This window comes from Carettochelys insculpta, chromosome 22 (genome assembly GCF_033958435.1).
Source record: "Carettochelys insculpta isolate YL-2023 chromosome 22, ASM3395843v1, whole genome shotgun sequence".
NCBI lineage: Eukaryota > Metazoa > Chordata > Testudines > Carettochelyidae > Carettochelys > Carettochelys insculpta.
In genome coordinates this window covers 4,779,859-4,804,133 of record NC_134158.1, presented here as the reverse complement: position 1 = coordinate 4,804,133, position 24,275 = coordinate 4,779,859, and the positions used below count along the sequence as shown (strand labels likewise).

Here is a 24,275-nt window from a genome sequence, read left to right as displayed (position 1 = left end):
TAACACACAAGAGAACTACTCAAAGCAAACTTACAGCTATACGGCCAAGGCATAAACAGGGCCAAGCCACTCAGCTGTCTTGTTCAAACCATACCCCCCAACCCCTGCACATTTGCTTTATAATGCTTCAAACGAGGGAGCTCTGTGTAATCCATGTCTTATGTAGTTATATCGACTGCCCTGTCCCCCCCAATGACTTGGAGCATTGGTGAGATTTCAGAATTCTCATACTGAGCGTTAGCATAAATTGTGATTCTACAACAATGTGTTTACAATTGACAAAATCTCATTGCTTCCTTGCTACCCATCACTCTTTGTTTGCCAGGTATCACATATGCACCCCTTTGCATTCTCATGCAAATGATCTCTGAGAGACACATTCCTCCCAGTCTTCAGCAGCATTGAGTTCCTGCTGGCACATTCCTTACAAAAATATTTCAGAGTAACGCATCCACGCTGCAGGGAAAAATAAGCAAAACTTATTCCCAAATAGTGTCTCCACACACAGTACAGCCTCTTGTAGATTAGAGTCCCTGAAAGCACGGCTTCCCGGGGCTCTAATCTGAAATACAACGTCTACACAGCAAAGTTATTTCAGAATAAATGTTCCATAATAGCTCATTTTGAAATAGGCCGTCCTCCTGTTTACACAGCCCCTAGTTTGGAATGGGCACTGTTCTTCATGGAATGAGTTTGACCAAATTTGAAATAAGCCCTTCGCTATTTCAAAATAATTTTGCAATAGTGGTTTTACTGTGTAGACACTCGCAAAGTTACTTGGGAATAGTGGCCGTTATTCTGCAATAACTTTGCTGTGTAGACACACCCCCACTGACTGCAAACCTGGCCACCATGTTAAAGGGACACTGCCAATTTGAACGACAACGGGCTGGATTCTCATTCTCACCCAGGTCCCTTTATTTACACCACTCTGGCATTGCCATCCCCAGTGCTTCAAAAGCCACGAATCAGGCCCAAAAACAACCATGAGAGATATAGAAAAATAATGCTGTGAGGATTTTTTATTATTCGTGTTCCGATTTTGAGGCATGGAGCTGGCTCTACAGTCACAAAGGTATTTGAATACTATTTAGATTGCAGGTACATTATTATTTATAACACAGTCATAATAGTATAGTCATTATCTGACTGGTGCTGAAAGAGAGATGCAGAAACACTCCTCCCATTAAAAAAACCTGTCAGGTGGCACTTGTTCTCTTTTTCCAGTGGTTGTCTGTAAAAATAACAAGATTATAAAACCACAACATTTACACATATTTCTTCAGACCTAATTTGTTTTGCGTTTCTTTTTCACGGATCTGTTTTTTAAGCTTGAAGGAAGGACAGGCCTTTTTTAAACACTTGTTTTTTCTATTTTTGTACAAAAGAACGACACTAAGCATCCTTCTTTTGGCTGCCATAATGATGTTTATTCTGGGTTTGCACTTAATATTTAATTTTTATACTTAATGATACGATTGCTAAACATCCTCCTATCAGAAGGACATCAGCTGTTCATTCAGATAATTTTCTTTTGTTCTTTGTAAAATATAAGGCATCTAAAACCCCAAACTTTTTAAAATCAGCTTTGGAGAATTACAGGCAGCAATTTTTGGGTATGAATCTCCCTCTCCCCCGGCCCAGCCTGTCTGTGGTCCGTCAATATATTCCAAGCCCAAAAGTGCTCTGTGGCCAAATTAGTTCAGGAAACACTGACCTACCGGAATCGTTCCCCCCCCACCCCACTGAAATGCAGCCGCCTCTGAAGGGAAATACACCGGCTGGTCAGCAGCGCACCACACGGCTGCAGGATGTCTGAAGGGAAGGGTGGAAGATGAACCCCACACCGCCTGGCCCTGCAGGAGGCAACTTGCAGTCACCCAGGCTGGACTCTGGGCACACTCAGAGCCCCTGTTCAAGCAGCGCTGTGAGATTTTTAAGGATGCCAAACAGCCCTGGCTGTCAGTTCTCCTCAACCACTGGCACTAGCGAGGTCAGAGCGCCCCCTACTGCCAGTCTGCAGCACTGAGCTCTGATCAGCCCTGTGTGTGGTCCCCACTTCCCAGGCTCGGTCTACGCTGGGAGTTAAGTCAATGGCAGATACACAGTTCTAGCTACTGCAGTTGCGGAGCTAGACTCGACCTCTCTGCAGTTGACTTACCTGGCCGGCTACACAGAGGGAAGTGGATGGAAGAAACTCTCCGTCGATCTCCCTCACTCCTCGCGATATGGAGGAGTTCAGGGGTCGACTGTCAGCTCCAGAGAGTTTGACTTCGTGCGTCTTTACCAGGTGCGCAGAATCGAACCCAGAAAATCAGCCCCGAACAGGTGACTCTTTCCCTGGTATTAGGGTGACTGTATCTCCCTATCCCAAACACAGGACAGGGAGATATGGTGGTGGGGGCGGCTCCTCCCGGCTCCACTGAGGTGTGGGGAGCTGGGAACCTGGCAGCAGCCGTGGGTGAGCTCCCAGTCAGTCAGCGGGGGTGTGTGGGAATACAGGGCAATTAGCCCCTTTTAAAAGATAAGTCGAGATGCCTTTTTGGCCCCCAAAATACGGGGCTGTTCCACCCGATATGGGACGGATGGGCGCCTGACATAGTATAGACAAGGCTCCGTCACCAATCAGTGACAAATCTTCCAATCTGCTTTCCTAGTACCGACCCCCTTGTCCCACTCACCTGGCCCTCCCTCCCCTCCCCCACCCCACTGCACTTCCTCCCTCACCCCCACTCCACTACCACTCCCTCTCCTCCCCCGCTCCCCCGGCAATCCTTCCCTGCCCCGTCCTTTACCCCTCACCCCACCCCCGGGCACTCCCTCCCCTCCCCCACACCTCTAGCACTTCCTCCCCTCCCTCCCGAACACCCCCCACACCCCAGCAGTCCTGCAGTTGCTGCTGTACTTCAAGAAGAGCTTTTACCCCGGAGAAGCCACATGTGTCAGGGACTCCCGGAGAGACCCGGGGCGCCTGGCGATTGACATGGAAAATGCCCACACCCCAGCAGGAAACGCCCAGCCCAGAGCAGTGAACGGGCAGGTGTCCTTCGGGGGAGGGGAAGGGAGACAAAGGGAAATAGCCGGATTTACGCAGAGACTCTCTCAGAGACAGGGATGTAAAATCACCTTTCATTAGCTCCCCAGTGAAACACGAGCTCACTGCTCAATGGGTGCAGAGGCAGCTGGGGGGCCCCTCCAACCTCGCCCGGCTGGTGCAGCCCCACTGCCATGGACAGGAGCTGCTGCAGCCCAGCTGGCGCTTCCTTGCCCGTGGCACTGCTGCAAGTGGGGGGCACCCCAGAGCAGACACAGGAGCCCCCATCAGCAGCGGCCTGGCTCAGGCGCTCCACAGGGCAGGGATGCTCCAGCTGGGCTGCAGCAGCCCCAGTCTGCCAGAGAGAAACCTTTCCAGCCACGTCCCCCTGCCCCCCACTCCCAGGGCCACCACAGATGGGGGCTACTCTGGCCTGGCTGGAGCGCCCGGGCCTGCGGCAGGCAGGAGGCTGCTCCAGCCCCTACCTGTTACCCATAACCCTTTCAGGTGAGGCTTAGCAGGGCCACATGAACATCCCCACTCAGAGACCGCCTCACACAACACGCTGAGACAGAGCCACACGTGACCAATGCGAATCGCTCCACTGAGAGGGCAGCGCTCAGGTGCCAGGAGGACACTGTGGGATAAACCTGAATAACCGCGGATGAAATCAGAACTGGATGCTGCAAAGAGTTCTTGGTAACAAAACCGCCACAACCATCCAAAGCAGCACGGAACTGGGCATCAGAACAACCCAAACAGCCGCAAACGGCCAAAGCCTGGTTCTCTAGGGGGCCCTCACCTGGCCTGGCATCCGGCGGACCCGTTCCTGAGCTTCCCCTCAGCGGCTGCACAGTAAATTCTGTTTAACTTTCTGCAGGCCCCATGCCAGCAGGGGTCCTCCCTCTGCCAGGGTAGGAAAGGACCCGAGGGAAACAAAAGCTCTTCACCCTTCCTGGGCCACTTCTCCTCCCAGCTCCTCCCCTGCGTTGCAGGGTTCACAGAAGTCACTCCGGGGCCGTTGGGTCACCTGCTTCCCAAGAGGCAGGGGGTGAAGATGGCGAAGAGCTGACGTCTTTTCTTGAGTGGGAAGTGCAGGAGCTCTGCCCACTGCGCTCTTCCCTTCCTGCCACACGCGGGGTCCTTTCCTGGAGTTCTCCATGGAAGGCCTCCGGAACAACAGGCCGTGGGTTTAACCCTCCATTGAGATGCGTAGGGCAGCTCCCCGGGCTCAAAATCATTTTCTTAGGATCTGCAGATCCAGGCAGATGTTTCTGCGTCGCTTCTTCTGAGATCACAGTTCCAGTCTGCTCTTCCCACGGACGCAAACCTGAAAAGAAATGAAAACACAAAACAAAACAGTCGGAGGTGGGGGTCTGCACCCTGCGGCTCTTTAACGACGTTCTTTGCGGCTCCCACGCGATAATTGCAATGTTAAAAAAATAAAAAAAAACCCCTCTTGATTATTTCCAGTAAATGGTGAACGTCTAAAAGCCTGAAAACGAGCAACTCATCTCTAAACAGCAAACAGTGTGTGATCTCCAAACACTGGGTAACTCCCCCCAGCAACTGATCAATCCCACCTCAGAACAGAGACTTGCTCATTATCCACAATGGCTCCAAGCACTCTCTCTAGAGTGGCAGCAGCTGATTTAGACCCCCCACCCCAACAGGTCTGGTGGGATGATGTTTTCCCCTATGCATCACTTTACATTGATCAACACTGAATTTCATTTGCCATTTTGTGCCCCAGTCACCCAGTTTTGTGAGATGCTTTTGAAGCTCTAAACACCACATTGCAGGCTGCAAAGGGCTGCATGGACCAATCACTTACCCAGTCTCATTTTCTCGCTAATATTCGCAACCCAAAGTCCCACGACAGCGACCAAACTGCTGCAGGAGCCGTTATTCTGGGCAGAGCTTTTTGAGGAGGTTCCTCGTCCCTTTCTCCACCCACCCACCACTGCATCCCACCCTCTGCCCCAGCCTGCAGCCCCTCCCGCACACTGAACCCCTCAACTTTGCTGCTACCAGCCAGGCGGCTGCTAGCCAAGACTGCTCAGGAACAGCTGTAGAAGCCACTGCCCTGACTCCACTGCCCTTGGGGGGTGCGCTGCACAGGGGTCACCCTCTGCTCCCTGATGGACGTGAGGCCTCAAGGGAGCAAATCTTAATGCAAACCTCGGTTTGTAGTAAATAAAAACATTCAAAGGATAAATTGTGCACAACTCTGGGCACCAAATTAAACAGGAAACACCACCTAGTTCACAGGCACTGCCAGGCCCTTCAGCCTGCGTCGGGTGGGTGGGTCTGTGGGTAAAAATAAGCCCAGCGCTGCCCTAAGGCTGGGATCGCCGGAACACCCTCCCCCCACTGCAGACCAGAGGACGGGACTCAGTTTCCCAGGACACTGCGGTGTAGGAAGATCACAGCTCACCTCATCCAGGCACTCCCGGGCCGCAGCGCCCCTTGCAAGTCAGGTCCCAGCTCCACCTCCCCGTGTCTGTCCCGTAGCCAAAGGGGGACCCCGAACGCCCCATTCACACGCTCCTCTTTTCCCATTGCCAGGGCAAGAAAACGCGCGAAAAAGCCAGGCGGCAGCTGACTTCCTGCAGGGGCGTGGCCATATTAGCATAGTGCTCCCGGATTGGACGAGGCCCCGAGAGCTCTCCTGCAGCCGCTGTTGAAAGGAATGAACTTCCCCGCGGGCGGGAGGTTGGCGATGACCCTGTGACATTAGCATACAGCGCGCCAAATCCCTTAAAGGGGCAGAGCCCGTAGCTCTGCCGGGCGCGGCAGGCTAACAGCGCAGTAAAGGACTCAGCCTGCACCAGTGTCCGGCCCCGCCCCGGCCCCGGCCGCGCTCCGCTGCCGCCCGCAGGGCTGTGCCCGGTGTCGCTGTAGCCGGGGCGGTGCCACGGGCGGCAGCTCAGAGACAAGGGGGGCGGACGGAGGGACGCGTCGTTTATTGGCCCGGCTTCTGCCGGGGGGAGACTTGCCGGGAGCGCCGCGTCCTGCGGCAAAGCGCCGGGACCTGCTCCGCTTGGCCCTGCCGCCCACAGCGGGTCCCGCGAAAGCCCCCCCCCCCCGCTTTGGGCTGGACACGGACGTGCGTGACCCGTAGTGACCGGGGAGCGGAGTCTCCGCTCTGCAGCCGGGCCAAGGGCGGGGGCGCCAGCGGCCTGTGGCTCCTGGGACAGCCCCGGGCTTTAGCCCCCGGGTGCCGGGTTCGTTCCCTCCTGCGGGTCCCAGCGGTCGGCGCTCGCCTGCTGCCCCCCGGGCTGTGAGCTCCGACCCTGCGGGCCTCGGGCCCAGAGATCACACACAGATCTGCCCGGGCTGGGGCTGCGCCCCGCCGAGAGGGCCGGGCCGGGACCCTGGGACCTCCCGAGTCCCGTCCGCCTCTGTGAGCTGCGACGGGAGGCCGCGGGCAGCGGCTCTCCCCCGCCCCGAGGAGCTGAGACCGGAGCTGCACACACCCGGGAAGGGGGGGCAGGGTCTGCCGCTGGGTCTCGGTCCCGTTCCAAAGGCTGGACTCTGGGGCTGGGCCAGGCTGGGCGCTCACAGGGCTGGACTGACCCGCAGTGTTTGTACTGGGGGTCCCTGTTCCCTGCACCGGCCCCACGGGCTTCACCCCCCCCGGGCAGAAACTCCCAGCGGTTGGGGACATGAGACGGGTGGGGGAGGGGCGGCTCATGGGTGGGACAGAACGTGGGGCCGAGGTGAAGGGTTTGCTCAGCTCTGGGACAGGCTCTGGGGGAGGCAGGAAACAGCTCCCGCCTCCCCAGCCAGCCAGTGTCCCCTCTGCCCACCGTGGGCAGCGCCAGTGAACCCAACAGGGAACCACCAAGTGAGCAGTGGGAGTGCTGGGAATGCAGCTGGGCAATATCGACCTCCTGTGGTCCTGCAAATTCTTTCGTCTGGCACCGGTCAGGGCCCGAGGATGCCGGACGGGGGAGGTTCATTTGCACATTGCGCAAATTACATAAATTATTTCTAGCTACAACTGCAGCCTGAACGTAGCCTGAGCCGCATCTGGGGAGCTGCAATGCCCCCTTCTTCGTCCTGCTGCAATGCTGGGGGCGGCCAGTAGGTGTCAGCATTACACAACATAGACCCCCCCCGCCTCCGCCAGCCCTTCGGCATTTAATATCCCCCCCCAGGGGCTTGGGGGTAGCCCGCGCACACCCCCTCAGAGCGGAGGAATTCACCCCCCGGCAATAACCAACACCCCCCGCCAGTGCTGGACTCGGTCCGCGTTAAGCGTTGGATAGTAACAGGGAGGAAGCCCCGCCAGTCTCTACACTATCAAAACAAAACGCGGTCAAGTAGCACTTTAAAGACTAGCAAAATGGTTTATTAGGTGACGAGCTTTCGTGGGACAGACCCACTTCTCCCGCCCAGAGCCGGACCGGAGCAGACTCAAGATTTAAGGCACAGAGAACCGAACACAGAAATCAAGGCGCACAAATCAGAAACAAACGATCGAGGGGAGCAAATCAGAGAGCGGCGGGGCGGGGGGGGGTGTCAAGAGTTGGACTGAGCCAAGTTCGCCGACGAGCCCCGAGAGTGACGCGGAAAGTTCCCATCACGATTTAACCCCTGTGTTAAGGTGCCGGATTTGAATACAAAACCCAGCTCGGCTGCGTCCCTCTCCGGAACTGGGCGATAATGTCTCTTCAGTAACACACGTACCGCGGGGGAGGGGGGACTGGCGGGGGCCAGAAGCTCCGGCTGTGCCCCGCCCCCCCGTACCGCTCATGCGCAGTGAGTGCGACGGGAGCCGCTGCCCGGACTGACCCTGCCGGGGCTGCGGCGGCCGCTGCCCGCTCGGCGCGCACGTGACAAAGCGCTGCAGGGGGAGAGGGGGGTCAGTGCCCCCGAGAGTCCCCCGGGGGGAGAGTCCCCCGGGGGTGAGCCCCGCCCCCCCGCGTGCGCGGCCTCGTCCGGGAGCCCCGCCCCCCTGCGCGCTCAGAGGGCGGGACAGGGCTGTTGCCACCCGCGCCCGGCCCGGCCCGGCCCGGCCCTGCAGCGGGTGTGTGCGGTGTCCTGCCCCTCCCCCAAAGTAAAGCCTCCCAAATCCTTTCTGTTTCCTCACCCCGCGCGGGCTCGGCCCTGGGGCCCAGCCGACACCACCAGCGCCGCGGCAGCGCCTCACCTCAGCCAGAGTCGTAGGCTGCAGACCAGTCCCACGCGCCTTCGGATTGCCCCGCCTCACCATTGGCTGTCCTCCTACATCCTCGATCGCCATTGGTCAGTAGGATAACCAATCCCCTTCCGAATTTGACCTGTTCTTCTCAGTCCTCCCTGCCATTGGTCGCCCGTTCTGTTCCCGCTCTCTGTGACAATTATATCAATCCAGGCAATCCTCACGGCCATTGGCTAGAGCGACACAATCCCGTTTCCTCATTGGCCAATCAACGGTAACGTGTCTTGCTATTGGCCATTACACACAAGAGTCCGCCTTCTCAGCCGCTGCTCAATCCCCGGAGGGACCCTTTTGCTGGCACCGCGAGCCCAGGCTCGGTACAGGTTTGAGGTGCAGGGCTATGAGATCTCTGAGTGGGGACACAGGCTGTGGGCGGGGCCGGGCTCAGGACAGGTTTGGGGGCGGGGCTGTGAGAGCTCTGGGTGGGGACACAGGCTGTGGGCGGGGCCCGGCTCGGGACAGGTTTGGGGGGCGGGGCTGTGAGAGCTCTGGGTGGGGACAGACTGTGGGCGGGGCCGGGCTCAGGATAGGTTGCGGGGTGGGAGCCCCGGGACTCCTGTGATTTCTAGTCATTTCCTTTCCCAGCTGGGCGCTTGTGTGGGGCTTGTCCGGCCCCAGCGTTGCCGGCATTTCCGTGTGTGCGATTCCCGCCCGGCCCCTTGTGGGACCTGGTTGTGCTGGTGACTAGAAGACAACAGGCACCGTCCTGGGGCACCTCAGAGAGCTTTGGTGGCAAAGACCTGCCTGGTCAGGTACATGAATGGGGGGGGTTTGAGGAGAATTTAAAGGGGGGTCCCCGCAGAAGCCTCTCTGTTAGTTCTGCCCCTGCCCAGCCCCACATCTGCCTCTCAGGGCCCCTCCTGCAGCCCCAGGAACTCATCTCTCTCCCCCTGCAGGGAGGGAGGGAGGGAGGGGAAGGGGCATCCAGGGGTCACAGAGCTGAGTCGGGGGCTGGGGAGATGGGAGTCCTCCAAGGTCACAGAGACTGAGGCTAGAGGGGATGATTTCAGGGACAGTCGGAGCTGGGAGCTACGGTCCCACACAGCCAGCCAGGGCCGGATTCTGCCCCCAGGGCCGGAGCTGGGGGAGCCTCGCAGCTCGCAGAGGCCCCAGACGCGGCGGTGGGGGCTCGGGGGGAGGCAGCAGCCGGGCGCGGGGAGGTCGCTGTCACCTGGGCCGGGGCGATGGCGCCGCTCCCCGCCCCCCCGGCAGGAGCGTTTCGCGCCCAGGAGACAGGAGAACCAACCCCCGCCCGGAGAGAGCGCGCGCGGCCGAACCACGCCCCCCTCTCCCCCGCTCGGCCCGGCCGGGGGCAGCTGCACGCGCACGTGGGGCCCCGCTCGCGCACCCAGCACTGCGCACGCGCCGCGGAGCGACCCCCCCCCCCCGGCAGAGCGGGGTACCCAGAAGTGCTCCCCGCGCCCCTACCCTGGGGCTGGGTCTGTTCCCCCTCCCCCGCCCACTGCGGCCCGAGCTGAGCCCCGGGGGGACCGACCGCTCCCCCCCGCCATTATCCCCGGGTCCGTGTCCCCCCCACGGGGTGAGTGACCCCCCCATAGCTTGTCCCGTCCCCCCCCGGCTCTCCGCGGGGCTCCCCCTCCCCCGGCCCGTGACCCCGACACTCACCGCCGGGCGGGGCTGTACGAAACACCCCCGCGCAGCTGGGGCTATGCCCCGCCCCCCGTGCCGCGCATGTGCAGTGAGCGCGGCGGGAGCCGCTTCCCGGACTGACCCTGCCCGGGCTGTGGCGGCCGCTGCCCGCTCGGCGCCCACGTGACAAAGCGCTGCGGGGGGGGTCAGTGCCCCCTAGAGCCCCACGGGGGGACAGTCCCCAGGGGGTGAACCCCGCCCCCCCGGGCGCGCGGCCCCGTCCGGGAGCTCCGCCCCCCCGCGCGCTCAGAGGACGGGACAGGGCTGTTGTCACCCGCGGCCGGCCCGGCCCTGCAGCGGGTGTGAGCGGAGTCCTGCCCCTCCCCCCGCAGCGCCCCGCCCCGCCCGTCGGTGTGACACTGTCACACCCGCTACACACCCGCCACGTGCACATCACGTGTTCCCGGTGCAGCCCCGGGGCGCCCAGCGCCGCCTCCCCCGGGCGGCACCGCACAGCACCAGGGCCGGGGGGCGCGGCCACAACGGCGCTGCCCGTCCCGCTGCCACCGCCGCCCTGCGCTGCACCTGGGCCGGGCTGGGCTGGGACCCAGCCGCTGCCTGCGGGGAGCGCTCCGGCACTGCCACGTGTCCTGTGCCCATGAGTGAGTGACCAGGGGGCGGGGCTGCGCAGGAAGGGCCGTGCAGGACTCAGTGTGTGGGGCTGTGAAATGGGTGCCTGGTTCAGAGGCTGGCTTTAGGATGGGGGGGGGCGAGGGGCACTGCAGCGGGGTTGGGAGGGGCGGGGTGTCTATTTCCATCTCTCAAAGGAGGGTGACATCTAATGGGTACATTATTGTAGGAGCAGAGGGAGATCTAGCAGTTGAAGCAGGGTCAGGGCTGGGCACCAGGACACCTGGGTTCTCTTCTCAGCTCTGGGAGGTGTAGCCAGACATGAACCCCCTATTTGGCCTTTTCTTCCTCTTCTCCCTCCCCTCCACTGGGAGAGGCAGAGAGAGAAATAAGCAGGGGAGGCAGGCGGCCTTTGATGTCCTGGGAACACAGGTGTGGTGTCTCGCCCAGCCTCTCTGCTATACACAAAAACCAGACAGTGGATGGGCTAGCTAATGGCCGCCCTTCTGGCTGATCTCAGTAATTGACGCGCCTTGATCACTTCCCCAGCCTTGATCACTTCACGAGGAAGATTGGGGAACCCCGCCCATCACCTCCAAAGGTGCCCAATTGTCCACAATTCACAGGTGCAAATTGAGCCTTGCATCTTCCCTGGGTAACCTGGGGTTCAAACACTCTCCTCCCAATTGGCCACTTGACACCAGGAAGAAGCCTACGTGCCAGAAGGGGTATAAAGGGGATTAGCAAACCACCCCCCCTTTGAGTTTCAATCACCTACAGCTACTGGCCAGGTCTGGAACTAACTCCCGAGACTGGGGATGCCTGGTTCGTAGCAACTTCGTCCCGAGGGATTGAGAGAATGTGGGTCACACTGGATCTAGGAGGCAGGGGTAAGAATTACACCTGTATTGCACTTCTTTCCTATAGGAATTGAGGGAAAGACTCTGGTTCCACCAGGTCTAAGAGGCAGGGGTGAAAATCACACCTCCAACTTGCCTTTCTTGGGTACACATTACTTGTATTAGTTTAAGCTAGCGAATTTGTCTAAAAATTTTCTTAAGTTAAATTGTGCTGTTTCCCCTTTAAAAACCGCGGGTACGAGCTGTTTTCGGGCTATAAACTGCTAAAACCATAAGCCTGTCACTCAGACCGCGGGAAGCCCTGACCTTATCTTTAAAACGCGTTTACCCCTTTGATCTATTAGAACACTGCGATCCTCCGCTATCTTTTACGTAGAACTGGAGAAAATTTATCTTGCCTATCAAACCGCAGGGGGTCCTCGCCTTACCTGAACTGGCGAGCTGTGGTCAGCAATGACCTTCTGCAAATAGTAGTAACCACGAGTAAAATCATTCGCCTGTCACTCACTCGGCGGCCATCTTGGTTTCATTCATAAAGTGAGCGGTCAGTTTAAAACCCCCTTTCACACGCGGCAGCCGCTTCTGTGGTAAAATCGCTGCCAGCGGTTTCCTATTAACTGTTAGAAAAGTTATAAACAAAAATTCACAATTGTGGTACTTCGATCACTTGTCTGAGTTATATTGTTTCCATCTGTGTAGAAATACAAAGTAACTGTTAAGGCCTCTAATAAGTGTAATTTTCCTCTTGCTGCTGTGCCCAAACTAAGCACAAACCAAAGAACCCAGCCTGCCCTGGCTGCTCAGCGCAGCTGCTGGGGCGGCATCGCCCCCCCCCCTTTGCCCCTCCAGAGCCGCGAGAGACCCCGGTGTGCGAACCCCCCGCCCCCCGGGACCGTCTCTCCCCGCCCCCCCGGCCCAGCCCGGCCCCTCGGGCCCCCGAGGAGGAGAAGCGCCGCTTCCCGCCCCCGCGGCTCAGGAGCCGCTGGAGCACGTGACACCCCCCCCCCCCCAACGCAGGAGCGTTTCGCGCCCAGGAGACGGGACAGAACCGCCCCCCCCCGCAGAGGGCGCGTGCGGCCGGACCACACCCCCCTCCCCCCGCTGGGCCCGAGCTGAGCCCCGGGGGGACCGAGCGCCCCCCCATTACCCCGGCTCTGTGTCCCCCCCCCACGGGGTGAGAGACCCCCCCACAGCTTCTCCTGTCCCCACCCCCGGCTCTCCCCGGGGCTCCCCCGGCCCGGGACCCCGACACTCACCGCCGGGCGGGGCTGTACGAAAAACCCCCGCGCAGCTCGGGCTGTGCCCCGCCCCCCGTACCGCGCATGCGCAGTGAGCGCGGCGGAAGCTGCTGCGCGGCCTGACCCTGCTGGGGCTGTGGCGGCCGCTGCCCGCTCGCCGCGCACGTGACAAAGCGCTGCGGGGGGGGTCAGTGCCCCCTAGAGCCCCACGGGGGGACAGTCCCCAGGGGGTGAGCCCCGCCCTCCCGCGTGCGCGGCCCCGTCCGGGAGCCCCGCCCCCCCGCGCGGTCAGGGGGCGGGACAGGGCTGTTGTCACCCGCGCCCGGCCTGGCCCTGCAGCGAGTGTGTGCGGAGTCCCGCCCCTCCCCCCGCAGCGCCCCGCCCCGCCCGTAGGTGTGACACTGTCACACCCGCCACGTGCACGTCACGTGTTCCCGGGGCGCCCAGCGCCGCCTCCCCTGGGCCGCACCGCACCGCACAGCACCAGGGCCGGGGGGCGCGGCCACAACGGTGCGCACGTGACAAAGCGCTGCGGGGGGAGGGGGGGGTCAGTGCCCCCTAGAGCCCCACGGGGGGACAGTCCCCAGGGGGTGAGCCCCGCCCCCCCCGCGCGCTCAGAGGGCGGGACAGGGCTGTTGTCACCCGCGCCCGGCCCGGCCCTGCAGCGGGTGTGTGCGGTGTCCTGCCCCTCCCCCCGCAGCGCAGCGCCCCGCCCCGCCCGTCGGTGTGACATCTCATGGGTACATTATTGTAGGAGCAGAGGGAGATCTCGCAGTTGAAGCAGGGGCAGGGCTGGGCACCAGGACTCCTGGGTTCTCTTCTCAGCTCTGGGAGGGCAGTGGGGTCGAGTGGTTTGAGCTCTGGCCTGCTCTCCCTCACTTCCCTGTCGCTCTGCGCCTCGGTTTCCCTTGGTGAGTGAGGACAGGTTCCCAGCAACCCGGGGAGCTGGGCAGTCGGAATAATTCACCGAGAGGGGCTTCATGCCACTATCGTGAGCATACTCGAGATACACCAAGGAGCATGGGGGTTACTGCAGCCCATTGGGCTGCCCCACAGCTCCGACAAGCTGCCTCAGAGCAAGTGAGGGGGAGACTTCCCCTTGACCGGCCAACTTGTGTCAGAATGTCGCCTGCCTCAGCTCCCCGAGGCCTGTGACAGACAACAAGAGCTGCGTTCCCCAGCACAGGCACCCCATGGGCCGGGTTTGCCTCTACGGAACCCCTCAGGGTAAACTGAGGCACAGGGAGGGAGTGGTGAGTAGCTTGAGCTGAGCTGGGGAAGCAGCGCTGTCTCCCACCTGCCCCTGCCTGCTCTCCAGCCCCGGCAGGCCCCTCACGCCCCGGCCGCCCCTTGCAAGGGAAGGGACACGACCCAACTGGATTTCTGGCCATGGAGCTCTGTGCTCCCACTGGAGATGCACCCAGTGGGACTCGGCCACTCATGTCCCTTTGAACACCCAGACCTGCTTCTTTGCCCTCTGGGGAAGGAGGGGGATGAAGGGGCTGGAGCACATGACCTATGAGGAGAAGCTGAGGGATCTGGGTTTGTTTAGTTTCCTGAAGAGAAGACTGGGGAGCGATTTGATAGCAGCCTTCAACTACCCAAAGGGGATGCTCTGGGGGGGTTGATCCTGCTTTAGGCAGGGGGCTGGACTGGACGACCTCCTGAGGTCCCCTCCAGCCCTCGGATTCTGTGATTGTGTGATTCTGATCTGTCTGCCTTTTCCAGATGGATTAGATCCCTTTCCAGTCGATTGATTCTCATCTGATTTTACCCGTTTTATCATCTTCAGCCCTCTCCTCCTGAGTAGAACACAGAGAATCCCTATTTATCGACCCTCCCGTAAGAGATGCCTGTGTCCAATCCACACGCTCCTCTGCGCCCGTCGGCTCCCCCCAGCCCTTCGCTTCAAAACTGCTCTGCGACATCTCAGTGTTAAGTGCCAGCAGCCTGGTTCCGTTTTGGGGTAGGTGGGGCCCATCCCCCCCGTACAGCCTCCCGCTTCTCCAAAAGTGTCCCCAGTTCCTAATGAATGTGAACCTCTCTGCCCGGCCCCATCGTCTCACCCCTGCGCTGAGACTCTGCAGTCCTCCCTGCTCACCTGGCCCTGCCCGTGGAAGTGGGAGCGTTTCAGAGAGCGCTGCCGTAGAGGGCCTGGATTACAATCGCTCCAGGATCGCTCCAGGTCTCTTCCAGTTCTGTGACCACCCCGGAGCGCTTGGGCGGCTGCCCAGGAAAGATTCAGGGCCACTCAGCTGGTTTGCAGAGCACCCAGCGCTGGCAGCCTGTGTTTCTATTGCAGGCGCACAGCCACACAGGCTTTGGTGCGCATACGCATTTTATTCTGCCGCTGGAGGGGAACAATGGTGAGGAGGGAGAGGTCAGTGGTTAGAGCGTTGGCCTGGTAAACCCAGGGCTGTGGGATTAACCCTTCAGAAGGGCCTTCAAGGGTCTGGGGCAGGATAGATTGAAAAAACCCCAAAACTATCAGGCCTGGTGATGGGTCCCAGTAGTATAAGGGATCTACCAGCAATCAAACTTTAGCCACGCCCCTTTTCCCTTTAGCCACATGCCTTTCACCAGAAGCCCCACCCCAGCCCTTTTAGCTCCGCCCATCCCTTTCACCAGAAGTCCCACCCCCTTAACCCTTTTGCCCCTCCTTTCTGTCACTAGAAGTTCCTCCCCAACTCCTTTAGGCCCGCCCCCTGTCACCGGAAGACCTGCCCTTCGGGGGTAAGAGTACATCTGGGTCAAGTGAGACTGGAAGCAAAGGGTGTCATGCGACCCCTCGAAGGACTCGCCCCGCCACCCTCTCCCAATCGGCGAGCAGCGTTACCCCCACAAAGAGGCCATCTGGTTCCAAGAGCGCGTTTCAGAAATGTGCAAACGCTGAGCGGGAAGATGGACGCTTTCACCACCCCTGCCAGAAGTTCGGACTTTGTTTATGTGCCGACGGGTCTCCGCCGCATGTGGAGAAAGTGCTGCATCCGCGACAGCTCCGAGGGGGAGGCGGTAGCCGAGGGGAGCCCTTTGGCCCAACCCTTGTTGACGGATACACCGGAACCCGACCCCCAAACCCAACCACTCTCTAGGCAGCCCGACAAAGTAGACGGCCTCTCTTTGTCCACCCTTATGGAGGAAGGCGGCCGCAGGTTGAAGGAGTCAGACAAAGAGAACGGAAAAGAAGCCAAAGAGGTGAGAAACGAGTGAGCGAGGTTGGGGGGTCGTGTAATGGGATTTTGTAAAAACCTAAAAAGACCACAGGATCGTACATTATTTTCTTTCCAGAGCTGGACAAGGCCTTCCTTGAGGACCCTAAGCCCCAGGACAACGTTGTGTCAGAACGAAGATGAAATGGATCCACCTTGGTTTTGCTCAGCACCGATACAAACCACTGAAGATAACGCCAAGGACGATGGCTGTGAGGAACTTAGAAGGAGGCTTGGTATGGGACTGGCTGAGCCAGTCCCATGTCATCAGCGTAAAAAAGGTACGCGTTCGATTGTACGCATTGTTGTTTATGCTGTCTGCAGGTGTCCGGTGCTAGGGCAGTGCCGATAGCTCCGAAGGGGACTGCAGCCACACCGGCAGTCCTGGGAGGCCCAGCCCTTGGCTCAGGGCAGCACAGGAACACAAGGGTTATGACACAGGCCCAGCCCTCACTTCAGGGCGGGCAGCAGTTCACAGTTTATAGTACAAGCCAAGCCCAGCCCTCAGTTTGGGGCAGGGCAGCAGCACAAGGGTTTGGAGCACAAGCCCAGGAAGGGCTCGCCCCATGAGGGAGAGGGGTAGGGGGTTGCAGGCCCACCCACACCCCTGTGACCCCGCCCAGGGGCCTGGGGGGTCGCTCATACGCGACCACGGCGGTGGGGATCCAGGCCGCAACACACCGCCATGGGTTCGGGAGCAGCGTTCCCCGGTCCACTTCCTACCTCTGCCTCCACCGGGAAGGGTCCCAATCCATCTGGTCAGGGGGTCCCGTGGAATCAGCCCCCTCCAGATCGTCCACCTTTGGGGGCTCCGGCCAGTCGGTCATGTCCACATCATTGGGGTAGTCCGGCGGTGGTAGCACAGTGGGCCCGAGGTGATCCTGGGGGCTGCAGGGGCCCGCCGGAGCTCCGGGGCAGGCCATTCCGGGGGCCTCATGGTCGCTAGCCTTTGTTGGACTAGCAGGGCCCGGAGTTTCCCCCAAAGCGGGGGGTCTCCACCGGCGTCAGGGTCCTGGCAGGTCTGGGAAGTCCGGGTAGGTCCCCTGGGGCATCTGGATCCGTGGTTGCTCTGGGTTGCTGGGGGCTTGCTCCTCTGGACCGGTCAGGCAACAGCAGGCCCTCTGCCCCGAGCGCCGGGGAGCTCATACAGGTGCTCCCTCCCTGCCTGGAGGCCCAGGCTTTAATAGGTCCCGAGCCCTGCTCTTGGCCCCTCTGGCTCTAGGCCCTGCCCTGTGAGGGTTGGGCCCCTGGTGTTTTGGCTCCGGGCCCGCCCACCAGGGCCTCTGCGCAGCCTCCTCTGCTTCTGAGTCAGCAGGAGGCCACACCCGCTCACGACACTGTCCTCAAGCACTGCCTCCGGGAAAAGCTTTTTGAAGACTGTGAGGCCTGTGTCATAGGTGCACCAGGCCAAAGGCACCAGGACTTGGTGGCCCCTTACAGACTAACAGAGATTTTGGAGCATGTGCTTCAAAACGTCTCTCAAAAAATTCTGTCTGAATTGTTATGGGCCTGGAGCTTCAGGCACCTCAGTCCCCTCCTTAATAGGGCCCTGGGCACGTCCAGCGCCCTCTCACCTGCAGCAGCTCCAGCGCCGGCTGCTGACACGCCCCCTCCAGCTGTGTGTTGAGGGCGCCAGTCCGGGAAATCTTCTCCCCCAGCTGGGTGGCATTTTCCTCCCCCCTCGGCCCGATCTCCTGGGCCAGCTCTCCCAGCCGTGCCAGCAGGAGGCGCTCTTGTTCCGCCAGGAACTCCCACGCCACCAGCTGCCTCTCCACGGCCGTCTGCCGCCGGGGTGCGCAGAGGGGCCGGGCTGGCCACGGGGAGAGGGACACAGGACGTGGGCTGTTCCGCGCTGCCCAGGGCTTTTCATTCACAACTCAGCCGGGCCTAGCCAGCTAGCAGCCCCGAAAGAAGGCAGCCCCAGTGACTCCTGTGAGGAGCAGCGAACAGGAGCAGCTCACAGGCAGCTCGCCTTTGGGAGGAGCCACATACCTGTTTTCACCTTTCTTGTACGGGGTTTCTCTTGTGCCCTCCAAGGCGGCACTAGAAACAAATAAGGGATCTCTGTCAAGGGAGAAATGGAGAGTGACGTGGCTGGGGAGAGCTCTGTTGTTGTGACCTGCGTGGCATGTGCCGTGTTTGTCTTCCTCCCGAATGATAGAAAGGATTTTCTCTGGCCCAAGGGGAAGCTGGGAGCCATTTTAGAAGAGAAGGTGAAAGGACTCGAGGCACAAATCCCAACCCTCAGGTCCATCAGAGAAGGTGAAGACTTTCTGGACAGAAGGCAACAGATAATACTGCAGGTACAGCAGGCTGCCCAAAACAAGGAGGAGAACTGGAAGCGTGTTACCTCCAGGAGGAGGAGAAAACCAGTTCAAGCCTCTCCAATTGCCGTGGAGTTAAGTAGCTGCTTTCAGCCTCTCTCTGAAATCACAGAGCAGCAGCTTGGGCCTTGCAGAGCTGAAATCACAGGGTTCTGCCTCAGGGCAATCCCCAGCAGTGTGATTGCTCAGGGAGGGACAATGGCAGTGGATGAGAGCAGGGGGTTGCTGCCGAGGTGTGTGGTTGACACCGGTTCTGCGGTCCGGTGGTCTGATGGTGTGAAGAAGTGGGTCTGTCCCACCAAAGCTCACCTAATAAATTATTTTGCTAGTCTTTAAAGTGCATGATGGGGTCAAATTTAGCTACGACAGATCAGGAAAGGGATCTTGGAGTTATAGTGGATAGTTCTCTGAAGACATCCACGCAGTGTGCAGCAGCAGTTAGTAAGGCAAATAGGATGTTAGGAATTATTAAAAAAGGGATCGATAATAAGACAAAAGATATCCTACTTCCCCTATATAAAACTATGGTACACCCACATCGTGAGTACTGCGTGCAGCTGTGGTCTCCTCACCTCAGAAAAGATATATTGGCATTAGAAAAGGTTCAGAAAAGGGCGACTAAGATGATTAGGGGCTTGGAACGGGTCCCATATGGGGAGAGGCTAGAGAGACTGGGACTTTTCAGTTTGGAAAAGAGGCGATTGAGGGGCGATACGATAGAGGTATATAAAATCATGAATGGTGTGGAGAAAGTGAATATAGAAAAATTATTTACCTTTTCCCATAATACAAGAACTAGGGGACACCAAATGAAATTGATGGGTAGTAGGTTCAAAACTAATAAAAGGAAATTTTTCTTCACACAGCGCACAGTCAACCTGTGGAACTCCTTGCCCGAGGAGGCTGTGAAGGCCAGGACTCTATTAGGGTTTAAAAAAGAGCTTGATAAATTTTTGCAGGTTAGGTCCATAAATGGCTATCAGCCAGGGATAAAGTATGGTGCCCTGGCCTTCAGAACAAAGGCAGGAGATGGATGGCAGGAGATAAATCACTTGATCATTGTCTTCTGTTCTCCTTCTCTGGGGCACCTGGCATTGGCCACCCTCGGCAGATGGGGTGCTGGGCTGGATGGACCTTTGGTCTGACCCAGTATGGCCATTCTTATGTTCTTATGCTACTTGACTACTTTTTGTTTTGGTTCTGCAGTCCATACAGGGTTAACAGCTCGATGGCGTCATCGCGCTGCAGCGAGGGGACAGGCTTCATGCAGATTATGTGATCACTTAGGCAGCGAAACAACCACCACAGAGGCAGCTCGCAGGTCTGGTGGAATAACTCGTTTTAAAGCTGAATTATCTGGTGGGAGAGGTTTTGCTTTGACCAGCTACAAAGGAGCTGCAGGATGAAGAAAGTAGGTGTACTTGCCGATCTGTAAAAATCTTGTTGCAAGGCTCACGTGTTGCATTCGGGTGACTCGTCGTGACGTGTAAAAGTGTCCAGATGGGTGTGCTGCGTAAAATTTTCACAAAATTGTATCGCTTCTCGGCCTTTTGGCTAAGATCAAGTGTAGTATCTGTTCTTATCAGTTTAATATCTGATACGTCCTCTATCTGAGGACTATATATTAAATGGATTTTTGGAACAGGGAGATGGAATAGGAGCTTGCTCCATCCACTCCACGCATCGACCTGGTATTGCAGTACTTCCAGGAACAGTGCATCTCCCTTTGGAGGGGGGAATACTCTTGGTAAAAAAATAGATTTCAACTCTAAAGGTGTTGTCTTTCTGAACCAAAAACAGAGTTCTTTGTATGTAAACTTGTTGTAAGAATCACTTATGCTTTTATGTTCAGGTTGGGTTTTTACTTGCCCAAAACTTTGAAATTACCATAGAAATGATTATTATAAAAACTACTAAGAGAACACTGAAATACATATTTAGCATTTCTAAAAGCAGTTAAATGCATATTTAGCACCTCATTAGCAAGGGCAGGGTTGGGGCACTTTGGAATTGCGGCGTTGGTTTAGGTGGGGGTCTTTTCCAAAAGAACCCCGGCAACTTCGAAATCCCCTTATTCCTATCAGCAAATTAAAATAAGGGGATTTCCACATCTGGACCAGCTGTGCAGTGTGAGCTGCTGCAATTTCCAAGTGCTGCCCCCCCCCCCGCCCCCCCCCCCGCATTCTAAAGAGAGTCTCATTAGTAATCTTCAAAATGGCTATTTGCATGGACATTTTGAAGTTTTGGGCTAGTGTAGACAAAGCCACTTTGTTTTATGTGACTCTTGATTTCTCCCCTTCCTACCGCTCTTCTGATGTGCCCACTTTGATTCCGATTTTTCTGATTAGTCAACCTTGATGACTAGTTTTGGTTGTCTGTGCCTTAAATATTGAGTCTTATGGTCTGAAGACGTGGGTCTATTCCAGAAAAGCTCACCCCTTAATAAATTATTTTGTTAGCCTTCAAAATGCTAAGAGACTGCCCTTTTTTTTTTTTTTGCAGAGAAAAGAATCCAAGTGTTTGTGAGAGGCAGGTCTGCTCTAGGTCAGCAGGCCTCCAGGGCTGGTGAAAGCAGAGGGCTGTAACTCCCCTTCATCAGCACTCCCATGAGAAAAATTGTTCCAGTCCCCCTGGTCAGACCTGGTTTGGTTAACCAATAAGAACAGATTGAAAGTTTTTGATTGTGCAGGTTTAAGACTAAGAGGAGATGCAACTGAAGACAGTTGGCAGTTTTTCCATGGGGCCTAAAAGGGCCTAAAAGCAAGCAAGCTGCACCCCTGTAGTCTAAAACTCTCTCAGTTCTGTGTAATGTTCACCTGTATCTGACATTGAATTCAGTGTGATGGTTTTGAAATTAACTTGCTGTTCAGTCTCAGTACTGATTGTAGCTGTGCTAATGAAAGCTCCTTGTTGTGTGAGTGAGAATGGATGCTGTATGTGTGCGAGACTGTCACCAGCTGTTCCAGGAAGCGATCAGGACAGACCCTTAGCGCTGCAGATCATTACAAGGCGAGCAGTGGGCAACTCTAGAGAAGGAGAGAGGCAGTGAGAAACAGTCCTCAGTCAGCAGTAGCAGGCTGGGCCAATAGAAGACGAGCCTGTAGAGTGAGAGGGAAAAGGCGAGCAGTGGGCGCATTGCCACCTAGAAAGGCTGGCGCACTCTGGGATGAAGCGGGACTTTGCCCACGAGAGCTTATGCTCCAGAATGTTAGTCTCTGAGGTGCCCCAGGACTTGTTGTTCTTACAGTGCACGGCAGGGCAGTCCCAAGGGGTTATTAACCCTGAGCAAAATGCAAGTCCCCTCTCTCATGCGCTCTGCTCCTGCTTGTCCCCCTCCCCGCCCCCACTCCCCCCAGCTGTTGGTCACCCCTTGGAAACAAGGCTGGGATGTTGGCCCAGCTGGGTTGATGCTTCCTCTGTAAAACCCGGGCTCAGACTCAGCATTGCCGCTAACTTTTCCCAGGCACCTGTGAAATGAATTTGTTCCCTGCACCCCTCGGCTGTGTCTACACGTGCCCCAAACTTCGAAATGGCCATGCAAATGGCCATTTCGAAGTTTACTAATGAAGCGCTGAAATGCATATTCAGCGCTTCATTAACATGCGGGCGGCAGCCGCGCTTCGAAATTGACGCTCCTTGCCGCCGTGCGGCGCGTCCAGACGGGGCTCCTTTTCGAAAGGACGCTGCCTACTTCGAAGTCCCCTTAGTCCCATGAGCTCATGGGAATAAGGGGACTTCGAAGTAGGCGGCATCCTTTCGAAAAGGAGCCCCGTCTGGATGCGCCGCGCGGCGGCAAGGAGCGTCAATTTCGAAGCGCGGCTGCCGCCCGCATGTTAATGAAGCGCTGAATATGCATTTCAGCGCTTCATTAGTAAACTTCGAAATGGCCATTTGCATGGCCATTTCGAAGTTTGGGGCACGTGTAGACACAGCCCTCATGTGAAATGTGACAAGTCCCCTCCATATCAGTAGTCTGACAAAGCGTGGGGCGGAGGGGGAGGAGGCCTGGCGTGTGGGAGGGGGGCTCAGGGCTGGTGCAGAGGGTTGGGGGTGAGGGTGCTGCCTGGGCATGCGGGCTCTGGGGTGGAGCCAGGTCTAAAGGGCTTGGGGTGCTGGCTGGCCCGGGGCTACAGCAGAGAGGACCCCCCCCAGCTCTCCCCCCAACACAGCCCCCAGGCTGAGGCAGGGGGAGGCGCCACATGGGGCTGGGCTGGGAGATCGGCATCCCTCCCCTGCCCTCAGTGGGTCTGGGACTGATGGGGGCTTCCCTGGGCCGGGGGGTTCCCCAGCTGCAGCAGGTCCCTGCCAGGCTGGGGCGCCTTTCCCCTGACCGCGGCAGGCTCGGGCCAGTTGGGTCCCGCAGCGCCCTGCTTGCAGGGGACGTCGCCCCAGGTGACCTCCGAGAGCAGCGTTCACCCCCAGCGGGGCTAAGCGGCGCCACGTCTCCCCCACCCCCGGGAGCAGCCCCAGCTCCTCGCCCCCACCAGGAGGCCCGGCCCCGGCACAGCCGAGCTCCCCGCACAGCGGCCAATGCCCCATTAGCTCAGCGCCCCAGAAGGGGCTGGCTGGGGAGCCCCGTTACTCCTGGAACAGCAGCCGGGTGAGGCAGGGCACATCCCCTTCGCGTCCCTCTTCCTCAGGGTGTACGGGAGCTATTATTCCCCTCTGCTCATAGGCGTAAAGAGACTTTGAAGTAGGCAGGATCCTTTTGTAAAGGAGCCTCATCTGGACGAACTGCGTACCCGGTGTGGCGGGGGGGGCATCACCCGTGAGGTGCAGCATGGTCCAAGAATCAGAAGAGTGCATGAGGTAGTGGGTGCGACATTCCCCAACGTGGGGTCCATCTTTTCATTCCATGGTTGGCCAAGATGGAAGGGAAGTGGAACTTCAGCAATAGTTCAAAAGGTGGGTGGAAGCCAATGCTTCCACTTAGCCCAGTCCTGTATCGTGTTCGTCATCTCGTCACGTGTCCTCGTTACCCATATTCCGTGTTGGCTGGGTCGTGGTCGATGAGTGGAAAGGGAACGAGGGAGGAACGCACTGCGAAGGGAGGCAGAGAGGAAAAGAAAAAAAGAAAAGAGAGGCTAGGGAAAGGGTAAAGAGATGGCTTCTCTCTGTGTAGTAGGGCCCGTTAGATGAGTTCTGGGTAGTTGGGCAGTTATTTGTCCTGATATTGGCAGAGGCCTGTAATATGCTCTGTGTAGACGTCCTGGGACCATCTGATGGCATCTGACACCATTAGCTGTCGCGTGAGGCGGGCATAGTGGCGGCTGATGCCGCAGGCGTCGAGGACCATTTTGTTCTGGGGGTCCCAGGCCCCCAGGGCACCCACCAGCAGGGCATGTACCTCCACTTTGTAGCCCTGTGTCCTTAGCGGTGTGTATTTATCTAGCGTCTTTGCCCTTGCTTCCCGGAAGGCCACTGACAGGTTTTCGAAGGGGATGGAGACATCCACCATGGTGATCTTCTTTGCCTGCTCGTTAGTTATTACGATGTCTGGTCTGAGCAGGCTTTTGGTGTCCGGGATGATGCAGTCCACTGTCACTCCACCCAGGGCTGCCGGGAGGGCCTCCATAAATCAATCTAGGATTGCGTTATGCTGTAGTTGCCAGGTCCTGGAGAGAACCAGACATCCACAGAGAACATAGCACAGAGTATCCTTAGAGTATCCACATCCTCTGTTACAGTTCCCATGCTGGATGGCTCTGCTGAGATGGATGCAGTTCAACCACGCACAGTGCATAAAATACCATTGTGCAAAACAGATAAAGTTACTGGCCAACAAAAAAGTAGGCCAAGATTACTGACACTTCATTTGCAGATGATCTCAAATACTACACTTGACCTTGACCTTTCTTTCTTTTATTTATATTTTTTTTAAAAAAAAAAAAGGGGGGGGCAGGATGATTTAATGCTATGAACATTTTACACAGCCCACCTGTCTGGACACTTTTGTATGTCATGACGACTAAAGCCAATGCATCACGTGAGCATTACAACAAGATTTTCACAGATTGGCAAGTACACCGACGTTCTTCATCCTGCAGCTCCTTTCTAGCTGGTCAAAGCAAAACCTCTCCCACCAGATAATTCAGCTCTAAAACAAGTTATTCCGCCAGACCTGTGAGCTGCATCTGTGGTGGTTGTTTCTCTCCCGAAGCGATCAGCTAATCTGCATAAA

At 57.8% G+C, this 24,275-nt stretch overlaps 1 long non-coding RNA gene and 1 other non-coding gene across 3 annotated transcripts; one reads left to right on the top strand and one right to left on the bottom strand.

Annotated features, from left to right (window-relative positions):
* Positions 1–2,887: 2,887 nt before the first annotated feature.
* On the bottom strand, positions 2,888–12,714 carry LOC142024994 (uncharacterized). 2 transcript variants are annotated; one of them, XR_012648555.1, is made up of 4 exons: positions 12,580–12,714; positions 11,752–11,940; positions 8,193–8,373; positions 2,888–4,364 (listed from the first exon to the last, which is right to left on the bottom strand). It is a non-coding gene; the product is annotated as an uncharacterized LOC142024994 (long non-coding RNA). The 2 variants fall into 2 exon arrangements; XR_012648556.1 differs by lacking the exon at positions 8,193–8,373.
* Positions 12,715–19,628: 6,914 nt separating this feature from the next.
* On the top strand, positions 19,629–19,819 carry LOC142025377 (U2 spliceosomal RNA). The gene has a single exon (XR_012648649.1). It is a non-coding gene; the product is annotated as a U2 spliceosomal RNA (small nuclear RNA).
* Positions 19,820–24,275: the final 4,456 nt, after the last annotated feature.